Source organism: Canis aureus, chromosome 17 (genome assembly GCF_053574225.1).
Source record: "Canis aureus isolate CA01 chromosome 17, VMU_Caureus_v.1.0, whole genome shotgun sequence".
Taxonomy (NCBI): domain Eukaryota; kingdom Metazoa; phylum Chordata; class Mammalia; order Carnivora; family Canidae; genus Canis; species Canis aureus.
The window spans coordinates 51,135,784-51,161,986 of record NC_135627.1 but is presented as its reverse complement, the minus strand read 5'-3'; the positions used below and the strand labels follow the sequence as shown (position 1 = coordinate 51,161,986).

The following is a 26,203-nucleotide window of genomic DNA, read 5'->3' as shown; positions in this document are numbered from 1 at the left end:
AACTTCTAGACTTCACAGACAGTTCTTTTAATGGGAGAGGGGAGTGAGTGGTTTACAGAGGGTTGCATGTCACCATCATATTATAAAAGAAAATTCAGGAATTATACAATTATGAGAATTCATAAAATGTTGGAAGCACATACTCTCAGACCAAACACTAGTTCTCAGATACATCTAGCCTTATGAAAACTCAATATTGCCTTAATCTTTTTCCTTAGCTTCCTGATAACTTTTGTGATCTATTATTTGGGAACTTCAGCTCTGGTTGGCCACAGTGCCAAACTGTAACATGAATCATGTTTATAGGGGATATACATAAGGAGTTGAAAAGTTAAATGGACCAATAAGGTATGAGTGGAGACAAGGTGTTACTAGTTATCCAGGTGGAAGGTAGATTGTCAGGTTGAAGGATAAAAATGAATTAGTGTCTTGCAAAACTGGTTGGGAGAAGGCTTGGCTGAACAGGCTAGGTTGGAAGCTAGAACAAAAGGAGGAGTGAGCAGGAACTTGGGCAAAAGGTTTGGACCCTACATGAAAAGCCTTAATCTTGGGACTTTTCAAAGCTATATTTGAAGAAGACAACCAAAGTTGGAGGGATGCATGGCAAATGCCTCAATTTGGAAGTCTTCTGGTAGCTCTATGGTTGGACATTTAACCTTTTAGAGCTCTTTGGCCCCTTGGAGATTCTACATCTGTATGGGTAGACTTTAGACTGTGCTGTCTTCATGGGGCAGCAAAGAAGAGATGTTTGGGATCTTAGCTTTCCTGGATCCTGAACATTCCACCTAGAAGATTGCCTCTTTTGTTGATAAGTGGAGAAGGTTGTAGAAAGAACTAGTGAAAGGGATGCTTTACTTTGAGATCATGCTGAATTTGGCTACTGATTCACTGTGAAAGTAGAGGATAGATAGGAGTTTAAGATTAACCTATGGTTTTTATCTTTAAATCAGAGTAGCTGACACTTGCACATATCAGGAGCATAACAATAAGGGGGACAAGAGAATCTGGTTCATCTTTATGGAGTAAAAAGGGATCTATCATGATATATACAGTATTATCCAATTTTGTAGTCCTGTCTGCTATCCTATGAAAAACATGAAATCTTAAGGAGCTACCATGAGAGGTTCCCCTTTGTACTTGAAGACACCGATTTTGCAGAGAATACCATTGCAATCATTGAAAGCTGTGGCTGGAACATTAGAGTGTGCTTATCAAAAAACCAGCTTGGCAGTGGAGCAGTAATTCTGGGAAATAGAAGTTGAGTTGGGCAAATTGTCCTTTTGAGAGAATTACCCAAGTCACTTCCAGACATGTTAGGGTTTTATACAAAGAGCTATCACATAGAAATGCAAAATTAGAACATCTGAGATTTAGTGTAGAACATGTGAACAAAGCATGTAGACCACGTGGACAAAAATGTACTTTTAAAAATACACCAACATTTTGCTTTTTATTTAGTGTGGATTTTATTAGCCCTTTGGTTGAGCTACAAACGTGGCCCAGAATCTCTGGTACAAAGGCGTTCTGAATTCTTGTTCAAGGAATTTGCACCTCCAGGTAAAGTGGAAGTTTGCAAATATTCCTGGAATGAGTAGGTAGGAGCCCTGGGCTTTGGTCTGCCTCTGTTCACTGTGGGTCTCTAGATCACCACTTTCTCATGCAGAAAAATCAGAGACTTACATTGGATGACCTCTAAGATCTGTTCTGAGTTTACGATTTTATTAGTTTGTAATTCTCAAAATGGAAATGTAAAATGGCTCCTGGCAAAACTGTGTGGATTTCCAGATTGTTCAAGTAAACAATGGTCAGACTTTGTGCCAATCCAAAAACCCTTTCAGAATGGCGTATGTCTTTTCTTTTCCATTTGATTACACAGGATTTTTTTTTTTAGTGTAAATAAAATTCCTTTTTAAAATTAAGCCTTCCCCTGCTGTCTGATTCATTCACTGATGTTGCAACCCACAGCTTGAGATATGACATTTCCTTTCATTCTGGTGAAATTGTGATGTCACAAAATTTGAACTGATGCATCCAACCGAATTAAGCAGAAGGAGCAAGATAATTACAAATGAGAGTGCTCCTCTCTACACACATATGTGTCTAGGTAATCAGTAATGATGGGAAAGGAAAGGCAAGGCTATTGGTCGATGTTTGCCAGGCTGTGGCCATAGGCAAATGCATTTCTTAGATGCAGCATCCTATTTCAGAGATTGTAGCAAATGCTTGAATATACCCCCAGGAAAGAAGCAATCCAGCATTACCTGTGTACAGTGGACTACTGCCAGCTGAATCATATCATTTGGCCTCTGGTCTTTGATCCTCAAATTCATTAACTTCAGAGGTGCTAATGTTCCTTCAATTAGGAATTTCTTCTGGTATAAACAAAGGCTGTGATCTTTACTTTGTAAGTCATAATACTGATAGATTGCTTATCTCCAGAATCTTTGGGATTCCAACCAGAGAATTGCATTCTGGATGGAGGGTCTGTGCCTCATAAAGACTGGTACTGAGAAGTGCATACTCTTTTAGCACCAATCCAGAGAATTTTAACAGCATTGTAGCTTCATGGAAAAGAGCCCAAAGTGATATAGATGTTTTTGGTCTTTTGTTTTTGATGTGAACTCTTTTTTTTTTTATAAATTTATTTTTTATTGGTGTTCAATTTGCCAACATATAGAATAACACCCAGTGCTCATCCGGTCAAGTGCCCACCTCAGTGCCCGTCACCCAGTCACCCCAATCCCCCACCCACCTCCCCTTCCGCCACCCCTACTTCATTTCCCAGAGTTAGGAGTCTTTCATGTTCTGTCTCCCTTTCTGATATTTCCCACTCATTTTTTCTCCTTTCCCCTTTATTCCCTTTCACTATTTTTTATATTCCCCAAATGAATGAGACCATATAATGTTTGTCCTTCTCCAATTGACTTATTTCACTCAGCACAATACCCTCCAGTTCCATCCACGTTGAAGCAAATGGTGGGTATTTGTCATTTCTAATGGCTGAGGAATATTCCATTGTATACATAAACCATTTGATGTGAACTCTTGATGATAATGCTGAATATCCAATGTCATTAAAACATGAGCAGTCTGACATGATGGTGAAGAGCTTTTTGATTTTCAGTGTAACAAAGAGGATTGTGCCTTGGCTGATTGTTTGATACGGCAATTTTTAGAGAGTTTAAAAGCAGGACAGTAAATCCAAAGTTAGGACAGAAAAGTTAAGTTATGTAGAATTTTACCACTTGCATGATGCATTTGTAGCCCTCCACCAGAGGAGGAGACAAAGTCTGATTACTGGCAAGCTGAATTAGTCTGATGCACATCTCAAATTTAAGAAAATACTCCTCTATCGTTATTTACCAGAATTCAGTTATTCATCTTGACATCATTGTTTCTCATGCTAGTATAATTTTCCCCCTACTTGTGAGGTATGAAACATTGAGTTGATATGTGTCTTTCTCTAACTTATTTCACTTAGCATTATATAGTCTGGATCTAGCCATATTGCTGCAAATGGCAAGATCTCATTCTTTTCTATGCCTAAGTAATGTTGTGGTGTGTGTGTGTGTGTGTGTGTGTGTGTGTGTGTGTGTGTGAGAGAGAGAGAGAGAGAGAGAGATCTTTATCCATTTATCTATCGATGGACATTCAGGTTGCTTCTATATCTTGGCTATTATAAACAATGCTGCAATAAATGTAGGGGTGTATGTATCTTCTTGCATTAGCGTTTTTGTTTATTTTGGGTAAATACCCAGCAGTGGAATTACTGGAGCATTTGGTAGTTCTATTTTTAATTTTTTTTTTAATAATTTTTATTTATTTATGATAGTCACAGAGAGAGAGAGAGAGAGAGAGAGAGAGAGGCAGAGACACAGGCAGAGGGAGAAGCAGGCTCCATGCCCCGGGAGCCTGACGTGGGATTTGATCCCGGGTCTCCAGGATCGCACCCTGAGCCAAAGGCAGGCGCCAAACCGCTGCGCCACCCAGGGATCCCTATTTTTAATTTTTTTGAGGAACCTCCATACTGTTCTCCACAGTGGCCGCACCAACTTACATCCCACCAACAGTGTACAGGAGTTCTCTTTTCTCTACATCCTGGTCAATACTTGTCAGTTTTCGTCTTTTTGATATTAGCCATTTTGACAGAGATAATATGCTATGTGTCACTGTGATTTTGATTTACATTTCCCTGATGATGAGTGATGTTGAGTATCTTTCATGTGATTGTTGGCCATCCATGTATCTTCTTTGGAAAAATGTCTACTCAGGTCCTTTACTCATTTTTAATCAGATTATTTGTTAGGTGTTTGTTTGTTAAGTGTTGAGTTGTAGAAGTTCTTTATATATTTTGGGTTTTAAATCCTTATAGTATATAGCATTTGCAAATATCTTCTCCCATTCAGTAGTTTGCCTCTTTGTTTCATCAGTGGTTTCCCTCACTATGCAAAGGCTTTTTATTTTGCTGTAGTCCCACTAGTTTAATTTTGCTTTTGTTTCCCTTGCCTGAGGAGACATATCTAGAAAAATGTTGCTAGGGATGATGTCCAAGATATTATTACCTCTGTTTTCTTTTAGGAGTTTTATGGTTTCAGGTCTCACATTTCAGTCTTTAATCCATTTTGAATTTTTGTGTATGATGTTAGAAACTGGCCCAGTTTCATTCTTTAGCACATAGCTATCCAGTTTTTCCAACACCATTTGTTGAAGAGACTGTCTTTTCCCCATGATATATTCTCACCTCCTTTGTTGTAGATTAATTGGCCATATAAGCATGGATTCATTTCTGGGCTCTCTATTCTGTTCTATTGATCCATGTGTCTATTTTTGTGTCAGTACCATGCTTTTTTGATTACTACAGCTTTGTAGTATATCTTGAAATCTAAGAGCATATATTTTAGAAAACATGCAATTATAGATTATTTATTTGCCCCTTTGGGTTGTCAATTTTCTACAATACAGGAATGTTTTTCTCAAGGACCTGGGAGGCATCCAGGTCCTTGAGATGGATGTAATAAATGTAATAATCTGAAATGTAATAATCGGGAAAGATAGGGCGCCTACCTCCTGGTCTCTGTGTGAGGATAGGAGTCTAACTTTGGTTAGTGGATGATTAGCAACCAACCCCCAATCTTTTGTACTTCTCTACGAGCTCACCCCAGTGTTTAAAAACCCTTCCTCCTTTTATTTCAGCAAAGTTGAGTTTAATCTCTCTGATTGCAGTAGTCTTTGACTCTTATTTAATAGTCTTGAGTGAACTCTTCTTTGCTGGTTTTAACAAGTGTCAAGTGAAATTTTTCTTTTATATCAGGAACAGATTCTTTATGTAGCTAAGAGAGCATGGTTTGGCTAGGCCAGGACTGGGGTGGTGAGAGAAAGTTGAGAGAAGAGCTTTGGAAGATGGGATTACTTTCAGAGGACCACATGCAATCTTGCGAATACTCAGTGAAGATATGGAGAGATGAAAATTTTGCTGTTTTGTTGGGTAATACATACTGTTTATTTTAAAAAACATATCTTTTCTCTAACATGTCTGTGATTAACATACTTATGCTCTCCTACTGAGCTATCAGACAAGATTTCTCTGGGATACTGAATGGCAGTTGAAATGAGATGATGTAGCACAGTTGGGCGTAATCTGAAATGTTCAATTCCCAGATATCTCTGATACCTCATGTCAACTCTCTGACTTAGGCACAACATGTGTATCATTGTAATAAGTTGGGGAGATGTGTGCTTCTCCTTGAAATTACTTATGTCAAGGGGTCAGCAAACTAAGACCCATGGATCAAATTGGCCCCCGCCTGTTTTGTCAATAAAGTTTTATTGGCCATCAGCAATGATTATTCATTTTTGTATTGTCTATGGTTATTTCCATACTTCTGTGGCACAGTTAAGTAGTTCTGACAGAAATGGTATGGCCCTGCAAACTTAAAATATTTATTATATGACCCTTCATAAAATAAAAAACATAGTGTATTGATCCCTGGTTTACAGCATCAGTTAGTCAAACTGCTTTTTTTTTTAAATAATTTTTATTTATTTATGATAGTCACACAGAGGAGAGAGAGAGAGGCAGAGACATAGGCAGAGGGAGAAGCAGGCTCCATGCACCGGGAGCCCGACGTGGGATTCGATCCCGGGTCTCCAGGATCGCGCCCTGGACCAAAGGCAGGCGCCAAACCGCTGCGCCACCCAGGGATCCCCTCAAACTGCTTTAATACAATGTTTTCTTTCCAAGGGGAAAAAAGTACATTTACTTATCAGTGCAATTTAATAGATATACAAACAACATAGCATGATGGTTTATAGTATGGTTTATAGAACCAGATATTCAGCCTGGCTTTGAAATGTGACACTACTATTTACTAGCTGGATGACAAGTCAATTTGCCAGCAACTTCTCTGTGCCTCAGTTTCCTTCCCTGTAAAACAGAGATAAATCATGGGTCCTTATGATGATTAAATGAGTAAATAAATGTAAACACTCAGATACAGGCACATAGTTGGCATCATGTATGCATTAGCCATTATTCGTGATACATGTATGTCTTAGCCGTTATATGCAATATATCATTACTATAGACAGAATCTCTCTTTTATGAAGAAGGATAAAGAACCAACTCGATAATTATTGCCTAAGCAACCCTGTGACCTATGACAGCAAATGCTCAGAATATTCTGTTAGGAGAAGTTTACCTCTTGTTACCCTTTATCTTCAGCACTGCCCTACTCCTTCCTGTTATTTTACTATTTTGTGTTCCATTTTAGTGAGGACTTTCTCTGTTGATAACCAATATTGGGTGCCATGCGTATTGGAAAACCTTGCAGTGTTCAGAGGAATACATTACTGATGGTGGAATTTCATACATAAGGGTGGCAGCAGGGAAGATAGAAATGATCCTGTTTTTTTTTCCCTCCTAAATTACAGTACAATCCTTAAGTTCACATTTTTTTTTTTCAAGTTCATTTGGTAGCATTGCCAACCACCACCTCTTCTTCTTGTCTTGTCTACTAACCCTCCCAACTTGTAGTAATGGAGCCCTGAATTCAAATTGAACTTCTGTTTCTTCAGCTATAAAGCTGCTCTGTCTCATTGGGGTGTGTTCACCAAATATGATTAAAATCCAGTCTTTCCCTAGCTTACAGGTTCTGTATGTGCTTCTGGTTCCTCCAATCATGTCTATCATGTCTGCCTCTCTTCCTCGCCTTTGATTTGTCATCCCAATGCCTCGAGGATGTGATTCTGACACATGGTGAAGTTTCAGCCTCAGGGCTTTTTCATTTTCTGTTCCTTCTGCCTGAAAGGCTCTTCCCTCAAATGTTTTCTTCTTTCAGGTCTCTGCTTAGTTGTCAATTCCCCCCAAAGGACTTCCTTGACCATCCTATCTAAACTGTCACTGTTTATCATTTTGTAGCCTCTTTCTCTGCTTTGCTTTTCATTACAGTGCTTGTCATTACCGATCTTTTATGTTTATTTATTGTTGTCTGCCTCCCCTCTAGAATTTAAGCACCATGAGGATAAGATTTTGTCTATTTTGTTTACTGCTGTGTTCTCAGTCATGAGAACTGTGACTGGCACCTGGCAGGTATTCAATATCAATTTATTGAATAAATGAAAGAACATGGGGGTTTGCATATTAAGTTGCTTTGAAAAATCACAAAGTTGGAAGACAATTTAAGGGATGAGGCCAAGTGACTTTCGCTTTTTCTATTTCTTGCCCTTGCAGCCACTAAAACAGCCCTTTTATCTTTCCTGACCAGTCTCCTTACTGGGCCTCTTTTATTGGCCCCTGGTTTCCCTTCATCAACTTCCTCGCATCAGCTTTCCATCTCGTTTCCAATCTCATCTGAAATCTCATTGCTTTTCTCTTGCTTCTTAATCTCAGATCCCACTCAGTACTTTGTAACTCCATCACCGAAAGGACATTGAGGCATCGGAAGGCAGAGAAGTTCTGGAAGGGTGAGATGGCAATACAATTAAGTAATAGAGAAAAGATCTGAAAAGTCTTAGCATCTTATGAGCTATTATTAATTTAGAAACTATCAAATCAGCCCCAAATGCAGAAATTCTGTCTGGGCTTTGGAGAGAGGAGTCTCTGGCAAATGTTAGGAAAAAAACTGTAGATAATTTGAAATGGGGGACTCCTTTTGGATAATTTTTCCAAATAATCTCTGACAAATATATGAGGACAAAGTTGGGAGGGAAATCCCAGTGGGAAGAGATCCAACTACTGTTGTTCTGCTGTTTCTTGATTCCTGGTTCTCTTCCCCCTCTCTCATTCCTCTCTGGTTGGGGCAGAATTTGGAGCAGGAATAGCTTCCATCACCCAGACTTTGGCCATGTTGATCCTTTAAGTTGAATTCCTTTGGTTTTAGAGTAGGACTTCCCAAATGATCCCTTAATAGGAATTCAAGAAAACAGTGAATCTTGACAACAAGAATAAAAGAACAAAAAGAAATGAATTGAGACAGCTTCTAGAGGGCACACAGATAGATTTCTAGGCATTTGGGGAACAAGCACCACTGTCTAACCTCCCGGGGGGAGTATCTGAGGAAGACAGAATTTACATGAGGTGGAGAAAGAATCAGGGCCATGAGATTGGTCTGTGGACTATGAGTGGTTGATTTGAATATAAACAAGGGAGAACCTCAAATTGTGTCTAATCCTGGCTCTTTAGAAATATATGCCAGGCTTATAAGGAGAGAGGCAATGACTGGAAGTGAGTCAGCCCAGAGTGGCTGGAAGCACCAAGGGTAAAAAGGATCCCCTCTGTCCTCAGGCTTTGTAGTAAAGGATAATGTAGTTCTGGGACTCGGGGCGATAGGTGGGTATGTGTGCGCAGTGTGTGTTGGGAGAACAATTAGTATAAGGCCAACCCTGGAAATACTGAGAAATGTCAGTGTTGTAACTAGGAGCCATGCTGAGAGGACGGAGATCTTCAGAAATTGGCTGGGAAAGATGTATAGGATCGCCCCGTCCTATTCCTTATGTGACCCAGTGATTATCTGGGTGGGTGGGTGGATTTAATGATTCATTCTTATTCCTGGGGCTCATTTACATTTCCAGGTTTGTGTTGGGGAAATGAGGATTGGGCGGAAAAAATAAGTTTAGAGACAAGCTCAGCTTTCTAGGCGCACAGGTAAGGATTTCTGTACAAAATTCGGTCTGTCCTGTACTTTGTCCATCCGCCCTTTGGCTTCTGACAAAGAGGCTCTCCCCAACTGTTCTTTGAGGACTTGGTTACAATGTGTCTTCAAGCATTGTGCTATCTGCTTTCCTAATTTTCTTAATCCTTCACAAATTCCCAATTGTACTTGCTCAAGTTCACATAAATAGTGATCTGGTCTGTCCGATTACAAAACTGAAGCATTTAACTTCTATGCTTTTACAGATTTTTTTTTTTTTTTGGTGGCTCTAAATAAGAGTACAGGATTTGGCCTATTTCATATATGCAAAAACATTACGGGGAATTTTTTTATAATGCAAATAAGACTGGCCCCCACACCTAGAGCCTTAAGAATAGATTTTTCACCAGCCATCCAGAGAAGAGCTATAGATAATGGAAGCTTAGGAAGGCACGTTAGGTCAAACAGATATTGGTGTGGCCTGCATTCATTTCCTAGAGTTAAGAGCAGACATTCTCCCATTGTAACTAGAAATATTGACAAAATTGTCAGTGTGGGCAACACATTTGAATTCAGTCAAGTTAAAAAAAAAATCTATATGCTAGCCTTGAGCCACCTCGAGTCTGCAGGCACCAGACATCATATCATACCCATGCTCACCTCTCCCCTCCCCCATGTCCTCAGGAACCCTGGCTTCTCTCCTCCCTGCCTTCCTCCCACACTCATTTCATATCCTCTTTGACCACAAGCCAAAGGCCAGGTAGGGAAGGCAAGCAAGTGTTCTCTCTCCTACTCGAGTCCTTGGCAAAGAAGTTGTGCGAGCAGCAGTCTGCTCTTCAAAATAAAAGGTCAATGTTTATATAAGGTTTGCTTGATTTTTTCAGGATCTGAATCCACTTAGCCCTTCGCCCCAAGTGAGATAGATTGTAAAGGTGGCAAGTCACCTCATTTTTCCTCAACCTTGCCGGCTGCTTAGAAGTCAATTAGTACCACCAAAGGCAATTACTTCTCAAACAGCACAGCTTCCTTGAATTCCTTGAGCCTGGTGTTGCGGGGAGGGAGTAAGGGAGGGGTAGTCAGGTGGGGCTGGCTGCCCTGCTAGCTCTTGTCCTTTGGTCACCTGTTCTATCTAGAGGATTGGTCTGAATAAAGCAAGAAGGGATTATTACATTCTCTCCCCTCAGGCAGGGCCAACGATTCCCCAGCCCCTCCAATTTTAGATTCCTTGGGTGTTCTCAGAGCAATTATAAGTAAAGAAAACACCCCCTGCTCCTGCGCTAATAAATTACACAGTGCTCACCTAATTAATAAGGTAACAGTGCTCTGCTGAATTATAATCATAAGGTATCAACCATTTAAACAGTCCATTCTTAAAGAATAGCAAGTAGAACTGAGCTCAGTGAGTGCAATAGGAAGGCATGTCACAGGTCCCAAGGTAGGGACACTGAGTCCTGTCAGGTGATGGAGTGCATGGGCTAATGTTTCCAGCAGTGGCCTGGGAATTGATGACTGAGCCTTTCCAGGGATCACAGTGTTTTTGGACCATCTTAGGCAACTCATTTCAGCATGTTAAATCTGGAAGAATCAATCTCATCATTTCTGGAATAGGCCTATTAAATGCTGATAATTTTCCTTTCAGTGGTGCTGGGAAAGACCCAAGACATACCATGATCCTTTGAGCAGAATAATGACCACTGGTTATAGAGAAATGAGCTATCACCTTAAAATATTTTCCCTACCAGGCTCTGGTGACTTGGAAAGGTAGCATAAGGCAGCCCTGTACAAATATTGTTTTGTTCTGAAGCCTTTCACTGATGGATGGATTACAAATACTACCAAGGTTAGAGCTCTCTGTTTCCTTAAGACATCCAGTGACTGTCCTTCAGTCCAAGAAAAAAAGACCATAAAGATTGCTGTTTGATTCTAACATTTCTGTGTTGAGATCTGGTAATGATGTTAATAAACCACAAAATGTGCTCCAGAGGCTTATTTGCCCTGGAAGGCACCTATCCAAACATTCATGTATTCAGATGCTGATTCCATTTTAGATCCCTGGGAAGGAAGGAAAAGTGAGGACATCTCTTGTAGGGAGAATACAGTTGTTGCATGATTCCTGTAAGAAGAGGCAATAGGGATCCCTGCTTTGTCCTCAGCTTGCCTTCCGCTCCTCGTCCCTGGGAAAGGAATCATTCCTCTAGAGCAGGAATGGATATTCTATCCAGAAAGTGTGAGTATCTAGGTTGCCAGAAAAGTCCGTTAGCTGTTGTTACAAGTAGGACTTTGCTAGGCACTGAGAATTTAGAGATGGATAAATCATGGTCCCTATTCTCAGGGAGTTCATGCGTGACCAGTCATTAGTAAGTGCTCCCTCCATGCCTCACAGGGGCACCCAAAATCCTGTTCTGGGATGGGCAACACTAAGGATCAGACTGATGCAGACTGGCTGGGTCTGGGGTCCCAGAGGGGGTCCTGTAGGAGCAGTCAGAGAGGAAGTGAGAATAGTTGGTTGAAGACCTAGAGAGAGAGCAGGTACAGAGAGAGCGTCCAGAAGACCAGGTCGGGAAGGGAGGACAGGAGAGTGAGTCTCATCTTTGCTTGGTATCAGGGTTTCTGCCTTCTGCCAGGGCCTGATCCTGGAGACCCGGGATCGAGTCCCACATCATGCCTCCCTGCATGGAGCCTGCTTCTCCCTCTACCTGTGTCTCTTCTCTGCCTCTCTCTCTCTCTCTCTGGGTGTCTCTCATGAACAAATAAATAAAATCTTAAAAAAAAGAAGAGGCAAAAAAAAAAAAAAAGGAGAGGCAATAAATACTTTTTTTTTTTCATTCCTTGTAGGTTAATTCCTTCTCTACATATTATTTTCTCTCCAATTTCTCCTGCCTACTTTTGCTTCAAATCCTTACTGTCCTCTCTGCAACTGCCCTTGGGTGTTATACTTTGTAGCTCATACTGGATCCTAAGGAACTCTCAGGGCATGCTGTCATGACAGGGAACCCCTGGAGCACACTCTATTCACAAGCAGACCTCCCATGAATGATCTAGAATGCCAGCTCATACCCCATGCTAGGGAGAAGGCAGGAGGCAGTTGATATCTGCTTGAACTGAGCTGGGACTCCCAGAATCTTTGACTAGCTGCTTGCTCTGATTGGAATTTCAAGGGATTAGGTGCCTTGTGGTTACTCTGAGAAAAATCATAGTCTCACTCAGAGCCACAAGGACCCCTTCACTTGGCATTTGTAAGCATAAAGTGCAGATAGGAAACAGTGGACTTCTAGGATAAACTTCAAAACATCAGCAAGGGTAAACCCTAAGGAATGGCCTCCCCATTACCTAGAACAGAGCTTGTCCAAGGGTTGAATTGGGTCCCCTGCAAATTCATATGCTGAAGTCCTACCCACACCCCAGTACCTATGAATTTGACCCTATTTGAAAATAGGTTCCTTGCAGATGTAATTAGCTAAGATGAGGTATTAGGGTTGACCCTACTCCAATGTGACTGATGTCCTTATAAAGGAAAATTTTGACACAGACATGCACACAGAGGGAATGTCTTGTGAAGATAAATTCAGAGATGGAAGTGATGCTTTTACAATCCAAGGAACACCAAAGATGGCCAGCAAACCACCAGAAGCTAAAGGAGAAGCATGGAGCAGATTCTTTCTCACAGAAGGAACCAACTCTACTGACACCTTGATCTCAGACACTTAGCTTTCTGAACTGAGATGATAAATTTCTGTGGCTTAAGACACCCAACTTGTGATCCTTTGTCCTGCTCTCCCAGCAAACTAATACAGTAGTTCTCTCTTCACCTGCAGGGGATGTGTTCCAAGTCACCCAGTGGATACCTAGAACAGTGGATTGTTCCAAACCCTATATAAATTTTTGTTTTCCATACATACTTACAATAAATTTTTTTTAAAAGATTTTATTTATTCATGAGAGACAGAGAGAGAGTCAGAGACACAGGTAGAGGGAGAAGCAGGCTCCCTGCGGGGAACCTGATGTGGGACTCCATCTCAGGATCCTGGGATCACTCTCTAAGCCGAAGGCAGACGTTCAACCACTGAGCCACCCAGGCATCCCACTTACAATACACTTTAATTTATAAGTTAGGTACATTAGGAGATTAACAACAAAAACCAATAATAATGTAGAATAATTACAACAAATCTGTAATACAAGTTATATGAATGTGGTCTCTCTCAAAATATCTTATTGAGGGCATCCCTGGGTGGCTCAGTGGTTAAGCGCCTGCCTTCAGCCTAGGGTGTGATCCTGGAGTTCCAGGATCGAGTCCCATGTCGGGCTCCCTGCTTCTCCCTCTGCCTGTGTCTCTGCCTCTCTCTGTGTGTCTCTCATGAATAAATAAATAAATAAAATCTAAAAAAAAAATCTTATTGTACTGTACTCCTCCTTCTTCTAGTGATGATGCAAGATGATAGAATGTCTACGTGATGAGATGAAATGAGATGAGTGCCACAGGCACTGTGACATAGTGGTCGCCTACTGCTGACCTGCTGATGGGATGTTGTCAGAAAGAGGATCATCTGAGCTGTGGTTGACCTCAGGTAACTGAAACCCTATAAAATTGCTAATAAAGGTGGGGGGAGAGGGGACTACCATACAGGTATCCATACCAAACCTGTAAAACTGGCACAACAGAGACCTTCTCCTGAGTTGGTTTGATGGATAAAGTCAAATACTTAATACGGTCTAGGAGACACACTTGAAGCCGAATACATTTTGACTATTGTCATATAATTATCATGTATCATTGTATCTGTTTGAAGATCCTTCCTATTCCCCCTCCTGTGATTCTCAACACAGTTAGAATATTAAGTTCTGCTGTTAGTTGAAAGCTAACTCCCTCAACTGTGCAGAAGGATTCATTGGTTTATAAACCCAAGTTTTAATTTCAGAGCTGAGTTAAGGAGATCCGAGACTGCCATTGTGCCGGTGTAGAATGGCAGGGATGTAATGCAATGTAATACACATCCGCTGGGAGATAGCATGAGGAGTCGCCTCCCATAACTTAATCTTTAAAGCTACTTATAGAAGAAGGCTTTTGTTGAAACAGACAGGGTTTCTGCAATTAAATTACCATACGTTAAAAAGGTTTCATTATGGCATGATTCTATTATTAAAATAGGCAGCAAATAAGCTATAGTGTGGGCTGCCTGGCTGCAAGCCTGCATCACTGAGACCAGCATTCTTTTTAATAGGTGAAAGAATATTAACCTTTAGATAACTCTAAAATAACAGGTTCTCAGGAATATGCAAATGGTAAGTGGGGTTCCACCCCTGGAGAAGAGTGAGAGGGAACCATTGAGAAGACGGATCTTGATGATTTCTAGGGGCGGCTATTGGCTGCTAGAAATACCACTCTGTTGAGGGAGGGAGAAAGGCAGACACTGGGGTAGCTCAGAGCTGTCAGGATTAGTGAGGCTTTGATGCTTTCTAACGCTGGAATGCTAGCTGGTCCAGATCTGTCATCTCTATCAGCCTCCATCAGCCAGCCTCCCTATCTCAAATAAGGCATTTATCTTTCAAAAGGCTGCTTGGACTCCAGTGAAACTTAGTGGACCCAGACAAATAGAACGCCTTCTCTGGGGCTCGTCATAATTCTCTGTGTGCAACCCTTTTATGGTCGGCCAGCACTGTTTTTTGTGGACTTTGGGTTGCCAATTTGGGAGGGACTCAGAGATGTTTAAATAAATGCTGACCCAAATTTAAGGTATGATTTTCCCGAAATCAGTGGCCTTGCTTGCTCAAATTGATCTTTATGGGTTTCTATTTTGAGATTTTTGTCTATGACAACCCACTGGAAGAAAGCCAGCCAAACTTTTCAGATAGGGTTTTTATTCTGCACTCACTGTTTGAAAAAGTAGCTGTTGGGAATAATAACTGAAATAAAATTATATCAGACAAATGGTTGTTTCTAACCCATGTGCCGTGGGAAATAATCAATAGCTCCAGTGTTGGAAAAATCAAATATGTTGGCATTAATATTACTATTGTTTTCCTCTTCTCACTAACATTTCAGATTGTGCCTTTAAAGTATTGATTGTTCAAGGTTAGCAATCTTATTTCAGATGTGTCTTAGTAATTCAGCATTGGTATTTTATAAGCTGCTAATTGTCGTCTCCTGCATATGTTGTATTATTTTGTTAAAGTCTGTGTTTATTTGCATATGCACGCATTATTTCTTCTCAGTAATAGGAGGTCAGTGTATTTTAATGTATTAATCTGTTTCTGTTTGCATATGTATATTTTTCTCTGCTCACTAATAGGCTGTCACTGTATTTTCATATATTTATATATTTTATGGTGATGTTTGCTGTTAGTTAAGATGTACACATTTTATTTTCAAAACATAATTTATTTTTATGCATTGCAAATATGAAAAATGATTCATGAAACAAACAACCAAAAAGCAGTAGCAAATATTTAACTGCAATACCTGTGATACTTGCCCACACCCGTTGGTGACACTGGTTTCCATTGTGAGTATTCTTGCCTACAGTGACTTGGTTTTTGCAGTCGTTGCTGTCACGGGCTTAGTGTTTTCTTGAATCATGGTGATATTCGGTATGTGCTTCCAACAGCCTATATCAGTGATATGTTCAGACATTTGAAAAAGATTCGTAAGCTCAGATATTTTTGATCCAGTGGTGGGAGCTTTTCCATTTAGATTGGACATATATAATATATTTCAGGCACATATAAAATATATTTCAGGTTATAAAGTACATTTTTTTGTGCTCCCCCACCCTTTCCTGAATCCTTCATCCCCAGGTTTATCCCCCAGAGATAACCACCTCCATCCACTTCCCCACAACTCTGGGTAGAGCTGCTAACAACAGCCATGATGCTGGCCCCCAGGAGAAAGTGGAGATTGGCAATCTGAAGAAGTGGAACAAGCCATTGGGGGAAGACCGAAGCTAACATGCCCACTCTTTCTGTTTCTATGAATAATTCTTCTGGCTATTTCTAGTTTTTGGGTGGTAATCTTTATAATTCAGAATACTGTGCTTTTATACTTCAATTCCTTGATTTATAGATTTTGGACAGTATCGATGGCCACCTTGCTGTGAAAGATACAGGAATATAGCATGCTTACCCAAGCCGGTGTGTTTCTTTCCTTTTACTTCTATCGCTTTGTTAAGTATTTTTTATTTTTGCATCTTCTACTAGCTACCTTTAAGATTTCAAGTCTATTTTTTTGAGTCAAATTTTTTTTTTTTGATACATCGGGTAAATGTAAGCAATGTCTCTATTGGAGGAGGTCATGGAGAAGATGTAACCACCAATTGACCAATTACTTGGTTCCTTAGCAACTGGAGGCTCTCTGACCCCTGCCTGCACTTGGAAGATGTGCTCCAGTGCTTTCCCCATTCCCTGAAGCCGCTCTAAGAATGTAGCCTTGGGATAGTGATGTGTTGTTGAAATCCTCTGCACTGGTATGTAACTGAACTCAGGTAGGGCCTCTGTATAAACTTAAAGATTCTGGTTGGCAGAAATTGGAGATAGATCTACTATCTTGCTGCTGCCCAAGACGAGTCTTGCTAGGTTCTCTTGCTCATTCAACCTGCCACCTACCAACCTGAGTTCTGTCTCCTCCTTCAAGCTCTCTGCCTGTCCTCAGAGCTTGGCAGGGCTGATTTCAGATTACATCAGGGAAACCTCTGAGGAGGTCTCAAGCCAACAGGCTCTTGACTCTTTATTACATATAATAAGATTTATGTTTTCCTTTGCCCAACTTTTATCAGCTAGACCATTCTTTTACACTGTCTAGGTATAACATTTTAACTCTATGGGGCTGTATTTAGGTGTAGGGTTGTTTTTTTGTTGTTGTTTTTGTTTTTTTTAAGGTCAGTGGTTTTCTCTCAAACAAGACTTTATTTTTCCCACATTTAGAAATTTTAGTTTTATTTTCTGAAAATTATTATTTATCTTTGATTTTTTTTTTAGTTTCTCCTCTGGAACTTTGATTATATGAATATTGGATCTCTGAAAATGAAGTTTTCATCTTTCTGCAATTTTGCTCCGTGTTTTGGGAGATTGCCTCACCTTTATCTTCCACGTCTTCCTCTGAATTTTTCATCCCTCTGATAAAAATATTCATTTTGAGTTCTCTCAGATTTCTATTGTTCATAGTATCTTCTCCTAATTTAAGGCTGATTATCTTTTCAAATCTCTCTGAGGTTATTAGGTAGATTTAAAGTGTTATCTTTTATTTCCTAAATTATCTCTATTTTCTCTGGGATCATTTTTTTCAGCATGTTTACATTTATCTTTTTCTACAATGTCTGGAGTTCCTCAAATGTTAATATTGATGTCCTCAGAGTTAAGTAGCTGTCCTCAGAGTTAAGGGCTTCCCCGTGATGTTGTGGGGGTGTGCTTCCCTCAAGAGGGCTGCTCTTCCAAAGCAGTGGAAACCCCCCCAAAAGGGTTTCAAATTCAATGTCTGGAGGCCAGATAAGTTAGCCTCAGTCACCCCAGATGGCTTAATCAAGTTCTTCAGAGGACTGATCTCCTGCTTTCCTCTGGAGCCAATACCACTAGTGTTAGCATCTCTGTGCCGAGTTATGGGGAGACAAGTGTGCTGTACAGATGTGTAGTTATCCTGATAGTCTTCCCTTTCCCATGCTTTCAGAGTCCAGGCCTCTTCAGGTTTCTGTGACAAAGAATGACTTCTGTGTTCCCTGCAGCCCTCCCCTAAGCCTACCTCTGCTCAGGTGAAACTTTAATATGCTTCTGTTTATCTTTCAGAAATTCAGCAGTGTTCCCAACTAATGAAGATTGACCTCTTGTTCACAATGCACTTTTATTTATTTTTTTTTTAATTTTTTTTTTAATTTTTTTTTTTAATTTTATTTATTTATGATAGTCACATAGAGAGAGAGAGAGAGGCAGAGACATAGGCAGAGGGAGAAGCAGGCTCCATGCACCGGGAGCCTGACGTGGGATTCGATCCGGGGTCTCCAGGATCGCGCCCTGGGCCAAAGGCAGGCGCCAAACCGCTGCGCCACCCAGGGATCCCCACAATGCACTTTTAGATCAATTTTCCTTTTGTACAGTGCTTGTGTTATTCCATTATGATTCTTCTCGAGAATGTGGGGGTACAGGTGTGCACTCAGTCCACCCTCAGAAGTCTCCCGTGAAGTAGGTGCAACTTAGCAACCATCTCAGCATACATCTCTGGGGTACACTGGCTTTTCTGCATTCTCTTCCTGATTCTTTCAGAGGGGTGCAGCACCAAAGCCCAGAAACTACTTCAAGGAATATATTTAAAATGAAAAAATGCACTCTTTTATTATGAAAAATGGGAGCACAAACAAAAGTAGGAAATATGATGAACCCCCATTTGGCCATTACCCAGCTGCAACAAGTATTTTTCAAGCAATCTTGCTTCCTCTTCACCTCTATCCACTGTGGTCCCCATGGGTAATTACTTTCAAGCAAATCTTACACATTACATCTGAATCAAAACTGGCAATATGGGAATAGATTTTCAAGCCAGACTTCAGAGGCTGTTTGCCCCATCTGAGTCCTGTCTACTATTGGGTGAACAACCACAGGTGGACACTGATGTCCTGGTTGCCCCTCTTTACCTGGATAGACACAAACAATCACATGTATAGCTGAAAATGGAATTTTTTCCCCAACTTCTAATTTTTTTTTTAAATGAAAGGGTAAGTTATTCAATTAATATTTATAAATGCCAAAAGCAAGTAAGTAGAATGTAATAGCTTTAAAATGATGTAATAAAGCTACTTCTCATATCCTGGCAGTAAAACTGTTATTTTTCTCTGGCCTTCTAGTACTGCATGCAGGAGGAGAGAATACAAAAGAGGCAGGAGTATGCAAGTCCAGTGCAAGTCGAAGGCTCCTAAGGCAAACACATTAGATATAGAGTCACACGAAAAGCCAAGTGTGGCCCTGATGGAAAATATTTCTGCAGGTAACTGGCATTATCCTTTGTCTCTAGCCTAGAAAAATAATTCTGTTAAAAACAAAAGAGATCCCAATGACGTGTACTGTTGGATGTGTCTCAGTATCATCATGTTTTCTTAAATCTTCAACAATCATGCCTGTATGAGTAATTTCCATGCAGCTCTCTTTTCAGCTCAGATTTATTACTTAAATTGTAGGCTTTTTAAAAAAAATATTTATTTATTTATTTTTGAGAGAGAGTGTGCATGAGTGCATGGCGGTGGAACAAAGAGAGAGGGAGAGAGAGAATCTTTAAGCAGACTCCCTGCTGAGCATGGAGCCTAATGTGGATCTTGATCCCAGGACCCTGAGATCACAACCTGAGTCAAAATCAAGAGTCTGACTGAGCCACTCATGATCCCCTCAAATTACAGACTTTTTACCTACTCATTGGAAGCACCTACAACAGTGCCTAATAGAAAATAGGAACTCAGATATTCGCTCTTGATAGACTATTAGGCATTTTCAAATAGATACTCTATCAGAATTATAACTTCATTTTAACCTCAAAGTCATCTTCTTCTGGTTCCACAGATTGCTAGTGGCACCATTGTTATCCTTGGTTGAGCAGGTACTAAATGTGTCTCCTCCTTGCCCTTCATTTACCATATTTGATTCTCCACCAAGGCTTGTGTTTATTTCCTTTGCGTTTTCTCCCATGCACACTCTTCAATTTCCACATCCACTGCCTTATTTCAGCCCCTCATTAACTCCTGCCTGGGCTAGTGTGGTAGCCTCTTGATTAATTCCCTTGCTCCGATCTTTTCTTCTATATTCCATCCTGAGATCAAGTGTCTTGAAAATCTACTTTGTCACCACCCCTCACACTTCTGACCAGAAACCCTCTGTGATTTCGCATTGCCTAGAGAAGGAAGATTAAATGCCTTTGTCTGGCATTATGGGCTCTCCACACTGCACAACCATTGTACTTTTGCAATCTTCAGGTCATTTACCTCAACTTAATCACTTTCTTTGTTTTTCTTCCTTATCATCTGCCTCTTCCACTGGAAAAAGGTCACCATGTATTCATCCGCAATGCCTAACACAATGTTTGAGATGTAGTTGGCATCAGCTAAAAATATATTAAATGAATGAATGAATAAATGAATGGCTGGACGTTCTTCACTCTATAATTCTACACTGAATCACTCTGAATTATTTCCTATTTTGTCAATTATAAAATGGCATTTTGGCGTCTGCTCTTCTCACTCTGTGGAATGTTCCCATCTTCCCCATCTCTATTCAAGACTCACCTCAAAGTCCATGTTCTGTATACTGTTTTCTCTGATCTGCCCCACAAAGGTCTGTGGTACTTCATTTGGACTGTCTCAGAGCATTTATCATATCCTGCCTTTTTTTGAAGTTATTTGTGCATGCGTCTTGACTTCCTGTTAAAAATTATAAACTTCTAGGGATTGGGAAGCGTGTCTCCCATATTTTGGAAGCATGATTCCTACTTTTTTGCATCTTCCACAATTGTGGCACACACTAAGAAGGTTTGAATCACTCACACCTGCATTCACTGGTAAAGGAGAAGTTGAGGTCTTAAATATTTCACCTTTTTCTTCTCCACTTATTCTCCAAATCCCAAATATGTTCTTTATAATGTCAATCATTGACTGGCCATTGAGTTTTCTTCTATTTTCTGTACATTATATATTTATGATGTGGTGAAACCCATCACTGGCATTGGGATTCGCTGACCCAACACGATGTGTTTTTAGACTCAAACTCCTATAATTGACCCTTGGGTTTCTGTTCACTCATTATTAATCTGGATAGATACTCTACTGAAACCCAGCTCCAGCTATGAGAAAAACACTGTATAGAATGGCTTCTGAATTTCATGTCCTTAATTTGAAATCGGATCAGTCTCTCTAGAGTGTAAAACATGGGAATTCAGTTGCCAGCTTGGCCACTTACTAGCACTGTAGCTTTGGCTGAATCCCTTCACCTCTCTCTGACTCTGCTTCCTCACCTATAAAGTGGAGATAATAATATCTCCAGGATTAAATGACTTCATACAAATAAACGAATTATGCCTGGCATGCAGGAAGCAAGCAGACGATAACATTTTAAAAATATCTTGCTAAGTTCCATGCTTTTCGTGTTTTTCCCCAACTCTTCCTCAGCAGCTTCTCTTCTTACATACTCAAAGATGTAACAAATAAATATTCAGTGTCTAATTCATGTGAGACTTTATTGATGGCTCCTGTGACAATAGCAGTGATAAGACCCTAGTTCTTGTCCTTCAGAGTGCTTCAAAACCATCCCATCTGGACCCAACGCTGTGTAAATGGCTTTAATGCATTGCACATAATGTTTAAGGCTGGAAATTGTGGTTTAATGGAACACTGGCTGGGATGATGGTGACCAAGGGTTCTTAATCTAACTCTGAGGCCTGATCTTTCTTACCCATTCTATACCTGGGATTTCCTCATGTCTTGAATGGAATTATGCAACCTCTCTTTTCCTACTTGAGCACTATGTTGGGAGGACAAAGGGAGTTAATGTCCATGTAAGCAACACATTAGACAGGCTCAGAGTGGCACTGTCAACACACTTGTTTTGAAAATGTGAATAAAGGGGCACCTGGGTGGCTCAGGTTGAGCATCTGCCTTTAGCTCATGTCATGATCCTGTGGTCCCTGCATCAGTCTCCCCCCTCTGCCTATGTCTCTGCCTCTCTCTTCTCTGTGTCTCTCGTGAATAAATAAATAAAATCTTAAAAAAAAGAAAGTGTGAATAAACATGAAATAAAAATACAACTGAGCTGTATTATAATATCTGAGATCGCCCTTTCCCCCTCCCTTTGAAGGTAATATTTATTAAGTGCACCTTAATCTCAAATTACAAAACAGCAAAGTCCAGCTCAGGTTTATTATGATAGAAACCAATCCCCTAGATGGAGGTCTTCCCTAGGAGAAGAAAGAGCAAGAGATTACTATTGTATGTCTGCTATGTACCAGCATGGGTGAGGCCCTTCACATGAGTGATCTTCAGGCAGAGCCACACATGGATGCATCTTGTCTATGGTCCCTAACTTTCCCCTTATGATGTCCTTCGGAGCCTCTAGGAAGTTCTTTTCCCTTTGTCTTGTGTCACCACTCAGTGCTCAATGGATGCAAGACTTCTCACCTCCTTCCTTGCCATCCCTATACTTTCTGTATCCCATGCCTTTTTACCCTGCTATGAGTCAGGCTTATATATTTAAAAATATCATCCCCGTTAAAGTATTAGTAGAAGATACTGATATTATGAGGACTTTGTATCTTAATATGAATAGTAATTTTAAAGCTGAGCATTTTAGATAATAGCATTTAGGGGGAGAGAAATTTGGAGGACAAAGTGGTTTATGTTGCTACTTCTCAAGTGTCAGGGCATATAATATTTTTTCTACAGGGCTTACTCTGCTTACATCATAATGCCAAGCAACTTGTGCCATAGTTTGACTCTGTGGGGAAGGTGAAATTTCCATCATCATTATCAATTCTCCTGTGCCTGAGTGCGGTAAGACAATGACCTTTTCTGGTGTTAAAATGGGACATTAGCAAAAGTAAGACCAGTGCTGGAGAGAAAAGGTCACCTGAAACCAAGGTGGGTTACTTGTTTACTTGTGGGTTCCCTAGGTTTCTAGATAAGTGGAGCTAGTCTCAATAATAGTATCCCCCCCCCCCCCCAACTCAGTTATTGGCTCTGGATTTCCAGCCTACTGAGGCAGTCTTTGGTAAAAGGATAATGAGTGAGGATTTTGACCTCAAATATTGACACTACTGTCCCTGTCTTAGACTTGTTCATTTAGGTTTCAAGAATGTTTTCTCTTTGTACAGCTGAATAATCCATTTCATCTACTGTGATACACATTTCAATTATAATTATCATTACTCCAGTGTCTTTTCCAAGTACTTACGGTGCAAGGTTCCATTTTTCTTAAAAACCATTGTGAAGACTGAGAGACCACCACAAACACCTTTCCTCTACGCTGAAGTTCTGGTTAAAACATTTTGCTGTAGGAAGTGTTCATTTTTATGACCTGAAACTACATTCAAGTAATTGGGTTTGGGTTTCAGCAACAATGTCAAAGTACAACATCAACAGAATTTATTTGCTTTTGTTTTTTAGGATTCTTACACTGGCTCCAACTTGGAGTTGAATTTCTCAATTAATCTTTTTTCCCAGACAAGGGCACATTTCTTAAAACTGTATTTTATGAAAAAAAAAAAAACCAAAAAAAAAACTGTATTTTATGATTTTATAATTTTAACATTTCTGATGAGGAACAAAACCTTAGGCAAAACACCAGCAGCTCTAAAGAAACCTGTTATTTAAATTTTATATTACAAAACAGGCTGAGAATCTGAAAGATATAGAATCTGACACTTTAGTAGGTACAAAGTAGTCAACTCAAAATGTGAGTGATTGATCCAAAATGATTAGAGGAGAAACTAGAATCAAGTTGGTTGAAATTTGCATGACCCCTGTGGGTTTGTACAGAATGTTATTACCTTGAGGAGGGGGAGACTCTTTCCTTATGGAAATTTATTTAAACGAACTCTAACTCAAGCAAGTGCTGCACACTTTTTTTTTTCTTCTAACTAGCTTTTGCTTTGTTTGGACTTGGCAGGTATCAGTAGAGAACAATGACCAGGCAGATGCCTTTTCATTCCTTCTTACCTCGCCCCTTCTTCTACACCTTTGCATGCCAAGCCCAAACATTAATTCATTTTGACCTTGTTTACCTCTTTGTTTTACGAGAACAACGTTGAACCTTACCTCGTTGGCAATTTAGATGATTTTCCTCTTATGGCAATTAAACTGGGATAAGCAACAAAACAGATTTTGAAAATAAAGCAGCATTTTTCAACACATGTTTCCTTGAACACCAGATTCATTATATTATCTGGATCAAAGATTTGTGATCACATATGTGTGGTGAATTCTATGTGCAGCTACTCCAAGTGTGGTCCAGAACTGATGCCAGTCCACACTCTGTTTCCTGTCTGTGATGTGATACAAGCAAAAACTGATAATAAGCATTTCGAGATGTAAGTAGAAATTTGATATAATCTCACCTCCATTAAATCTAATAATAAAAATGGGCAGCCCAGGTGGCCCAGCGGTTTAGCGCCGCCTTCAGCCCAGGGCGTGATCCTGGAGACCCGGGATTGAGTCCCATGTTGGGCTCCTTGCATGGAGCCTGCTTCTCCCTCTGCCTTGTCTCTCTCTCTCTCTCTCTCTCTCTCTCTCTGTCTCTCATGAATAAATAAATAAAATCTTTAAAAAATCTAATAATAAAAATGGATTATATTTATTTTATTATTTATTGTTTTTGCTTCCATTTTCTAGTAAATTAATTTTATTATTTTTATGATAGTTTTAGTAGAGTCATACTCCTGTATGAACTGGAAAAAGAACCCAGAACCCATCCTTCACCACAGATAGTTAGAGAAACCTTGGTATGTTCTGTTATTCTCCCTTAGAGATTCACAGTGTATAATAATAAATTTAGCAAATTAATAATAAATAAATTAATTTAATTTATAAAAAATTAAAGACTCTTAGATGTCACGCAGTAAAGAGACCCACTTAACTTAGTGTTTCCAATGCTTACTAGGCTTTAAAACTTTTTTTTTTTCCTTCCAGGTTAGCTCTACTAACATTGTATGTAATTAATGTTCTACAGAACATTTTGGGAAGTGTAGAATTATGATGAGCACTGTCTGTAGGGCACTTTATATTTTTAAAATCACACTAATGTATTATCAAAAACATATCAAAAAATGGAGTCAGTAGGCAACTACCACACACTAGCATGATGCTACATTTTCAGAAATGTATGTTTTAGTTATTTAATGAGGACTTGAGAATTAGTAGTATCTATTTACATACTTCCAAGGCATTTGAGAGAGTTAATCTGTGTAATGACGAACTAATTTTATGTCAGATAAGGAATAAGAAATCAAAATGATAGGGGAGGAAGACTTTGTTTATTTATGTCAAAATAGAAGGACATTGAACTCAGTCTTCATGCAGAGTACAGTGGAGCTGGTTCTCATGCTGTGACTTCCCATCAACATTCATGCCTGTGTCGTTAACTATCTATAGTTTGGATGATATTTGGAAAATCTCCAAAAAGAGCCTGGAGATTTGGTTCACATAAACAGGAGGCTGATCATTGACATTCTGAATTAAGCCACACAAGAAATCCAACTTCTTGGATTGCCAGCGATATAGGGAATCACAACTACCTTAGTCAAGGGACAGCCTGAACACAATCAAATTGAAACTACAACAAAAAAAGCAAGAACATAGTTAATCCCTTCAAGTGAGAAGAGTAAAAGTAAAGGTGCAGAGGCAGAGCAGTGTGTGGAGATGCTTCCTGGGGACCATTGGTCCCCAACACCCAGTGGTGTGCTGTTTCCTTGGGGAATTGTTTCTGATCTTGGGGTTAGCTGTAGCCCTTCAGTGGTGGAAATATGATCATATCAGCGCTTCAGCCATGACAGATCTTAGATACTCATTAGTGATATCAAAGCTCACAGCAACTCTAAGGATTAAAATCAGATTCTTAAGAGCATAGTTGTGAAGAGTACACATTCCAGATGCAGGATTCTTAGGTTCAGATCCTGGCTTCTCCACTAACTAGCTGTGCGACCTCGGATAAGTGGCTAAGCTTTTAGTTCTGTTAGAGGACTGAATGAGATAATAAATGTAAAGTGCTCAGAGTGTTGTATGGCATGCAAGCTACATAGGAAGCCAAATTGTCAGCAGCTGCTTAGTAATCATGGCACTGGAAGGAGTTACTTCTGTCTGCAGGTTCTTTAGCGTTAGGCTGTGACCACATGATGCATTCATTTCAGTGCCCTTAGAGTCAGCAAGGAGAGATGGTCCCTGTCGGGTTCATGGATGTAGCTGGCTAACAGCTTCCAGTAGGTGATGGGCAAGCTTTCTGTCCTGAGAGATGTTATGCCTCTTCCTGGTGGTCCGTAAGCCAGTATTCCGATTCTTCTATTTGCTAATTTTAAAGTGCAGATCTAAGAGGACAACCTTATTATTATTTCCATGGTCTTAGAGATCATC

General features: G+C 40.0%; 1 long non-coding RNA gene and 1 pseudogene across 16 annotated transcripts in view; one reads left to right on the top strand and one right to left on the bottom strand.

Annotated features, from left to right (window-relative positions):
* The window catches only part of LOC144287968 (protocadherin-8 pseudogene), a 121,757-nt pseudogene that overhangs the window by 72,693 nt on the left and 22,861 nt on the right, over positions 1-26,203 (top strand). For 8 of the 14 annotated variants that reach the window (XR_013355893.1, XR_013355895.1, XR_013355897.1 and 5 more), the window contains exons 3-6: positions 13,552-13,696; positions 18,953-19,092; positions 22,526-22,720; positions 24,010-24,168. The product of XR_013355893.1 is annotated as a protocadherin-8 pseudogene, transcript variant X10 (transcript). The remainder of the gene's footprint in view (positions 1-13,551; positions 13,697-18,952; positions 19,093-22,525; positions 22,721-24,009; positions 24,169-26,203) is intronic. The other 6 variants (XR_013355889.1, XR_013355891.1, XR_013355888.1 and 3 more) reach the window with 4 other exon arrangements.
* LOC144287970 (uncharacterized) overlaps positions 1-26,203 on the bottom strand; it is a 35,306-nt gene that overhangs the window by 464 nt on the left and 8,639 nt on the right. The window contains exons 2-3 of one of the 2 annotated variants that reach the window (XR_013355900.1): positions 23,034-23,162; positions 15,595-15,734 (exon numbers count right to left, since the gene is read on the bottom strand). This is a non-coding gene — a long non-coding RNA (uncharacterized LOC144287970). Of the gene's footprint in view, positions 1-15,594; positions 15,735-23,033; positions 23,163-26,203 lie in introns of those variants that run through there. The other variant, XR_013355899.1, reaches the window with a different exon arrangement.